Source organism: Bubalus bubalis, chromosome X (assembly GCF_019923935.1).
Source record: "Bubalus bubalis isolate 160015118507 breed Murrah chromosome X, NDDB_SH_1, whole genome shotgun sequence".
In the NCBI taxonomy this organism is placed as follows: domain Eukaryota; kingdom Metazoa; phylum Chordata; class Mammalia; order Artiodactyla; family Bovidae; genus Bubalus; species Bubalus bubalis.
The window spans coordinates 5,444,204-5,446,805 of NC_059181.1; positions in this window are offsets into that span (position 1 = coordinate 5,444,204).

Below are 2,602 nucleotides of genomic sequence, written 5' to 3' on the forward strand. Positions count from 1 at the left end.
TGGGCTCAAAGCTCGGGGCGGAAGACAGAGGTTTCTGGGACTCATGGAGCCGGATCCCCGAGGCCATGGTGTCAGGCTGCAGGTGCATTTTAGAAGCACCGTGCTCCTTGGTTTTCTAAGAACAAGAAGCCGGCTTCCCTTGCTGCTAGAAGAGTCTGCCTGACCACTTCCACACCTGCTCACATACAGATGTGCAAGTGTTCGGTCACCGTGCTCCATGGCTGTCTCTGCTGTGCCTTGTCCTGTGGTGGGGAAGTTCCGACACGGAGATCGAAGGTTCTTGTCCCTCCACTGGGGGGATGGAAGCCAGCAGCTGCTCAACTGATGGTCAGTCAGGCTCATGGTCAGAAGGGGAAAGGGTCTAAGTTAACCCAAGGCGCGTGGTTCTTCTGCAGGTCCCGGAATCTTAGGCAGACGTCGCTGGTCAGTGAGCAAGCTGCCGTGTGAGACAGAAAGGGATGCTGACTGCCTTCATGCCCCTCAACTCTGTCTCTCTGTCTCTCTCCACATGGGCAGATTCTGAGACATCTAATTTTATGACTTTAGACAAAAACCCTTGCACCCGCAACTTCCTGCCCACCCCGTACTCTGACTATGCTGTGTAAAAATGTCTCCCACACTCTCGATTTAAAATGTAATCCTCAGTCCAGAAACAGCATCACTCTACTTTGGGACAGGATGAAATTTCTTTTAAGATAAAACCCATATCTCTGGGATTCAGTTTCCCACCTGTAAGGAAAGACTTTAAAACACACTTACATATTTTAATACATTTTAAAATACCTGTGATTTATATGTATTGATGTAGGGAAAACAATTGAAAAAGAAGTGTTGTATTCATTTTAAGAATATGCCCGTCAGGGAACAGAAAGCTTACTCCATTAAAAAAACAGAATATTAGAGAGGATGGTAATTTTACCTAAAATAAGTCAGTCAAAAAAAAAAAAAAAAACAAAAAACAAAACTCCTTTGAATGTTGCTTTTGTTTCTTGCACTGAACATTGTTGAGTCTTGTTTAAGATAAACTGCTTCATGTTTTGTAACTAACATAAGATGTTCATGGGAATAGTTAAAAATGAATGAGGGTCTTTCCTCAAGCAAGCAAAGGAAATGTAAAGATTTTCGTAATTAGACACTGAACGGCAATAACATATGATAGTGATGTTCCAAGCTCTAAGACTCATCTCGTAGCAACCCATCTTCATCACGGTTCAGGTCACTCACTGAAACAGACTAGAGAAACCTGAACCCATGCTTTCCAGTCAACAGCTGATTATGTGATTCAGAGCAATAGCCCTCTTTATAAGGAACGCAGAACACTATTCTGTAAAGCAACTAGTTTGTCTGTCTTAAAATAGAATCCCTGAGGGATTCTCCTGAGAAATGTTTATTTTGAGAGGTCTACGCATTGTCAAGTAAAGCAGCTTTCTCCCTCTGTGATCCATACTGCTGTTACCCCTGTAAAACAGGAGCCTATTAAGAAGACAGATGATGTAGCCATCGTGATCGTTAGGCTCACTGTCCCGACTCTTGTTTCTGCAAAGTTATGTGCACGGTTTAAAAGGCACCTTGAGCCGTGGAGGATGTTGGAAACTCTTTGTCTTTCAGACTCAGGCTCGTGCGTGTGTACGTTCGGCCACTCAGATGTTTCCAAGTCTTTGCGATCCGCATGGACTGTAGCCCACCAGGCTCCTCTGTCCTTGGGATCCTCCAGGCAAGAATGCTGGAGTGGGTTGCCATACCCTCCTCCAGGGGATCTTCCTGACTCCGCGTCTCTTGCATTGGCAGGTGGGTTCTTTACCGCCGAGCCACCAGGGAAGCCCCGGAGTCACAGCAATGTATCTCGAATCCTCCCCTTTATTACCTGGTCTGATCTTATACGTGCTGATCATCTGATTGTAAGTGGGTACTGAGAATAGAAATGACTCTGTATAAAACCACGGTTCTCAGCTGGGAGTCACTTAGCACCCCTCCCTGGGGGCTGTGTGTAGAGATATTTTTTCTTGACAGGGGAGAGGGTCCCTCTGGCTTCCAGTGCGTAGTGGTCAGTGATGCTGCTAAATGTCCTTCCTACAGTTCCAACCCAGCCGCAGTGAATGATCTAGACCCCAGCTGTCCATAGTGCCAAGGATGAAAAAAACCCTGAGCTCCAGGAAGGCTTTTTTTTTTAATTTTTTTATTTTTTTTTTCTTTACCTTCTGAAGCTTTGGGTTTGGTTGACAAGGCGCCACTCCAGTTGGGACTGGATCACTCTGCTTTTCCAGGAAAGAGCCCCGCATGAGTCCACAGCTACCTGCTCTGCAGCTTCACCGTAGCGAGGAATGCCTGCCCTCAGTCCCCCTCTGGACCTGGTGTCTGATGTCACACCAGCTTGGCACCATGAATCTGTGCCCAGAGCCACCCGAGCGGAGGGCCCCTGGACCTGGGGCCGTGTCCCCAGACTTGTGTGCAGCAGCTCTGTGTTCACTCGGATCTTTTGCTGTCAAGCCCTGGCCATTTGTAAAGCCATTCCAAAGGATGGGAAACCACTTAGGTGCATAGGAATGAGGTTGGATCTAGTATTACTGTGCGATTCTTATAGAAAGGGACATTGCTACCAGCA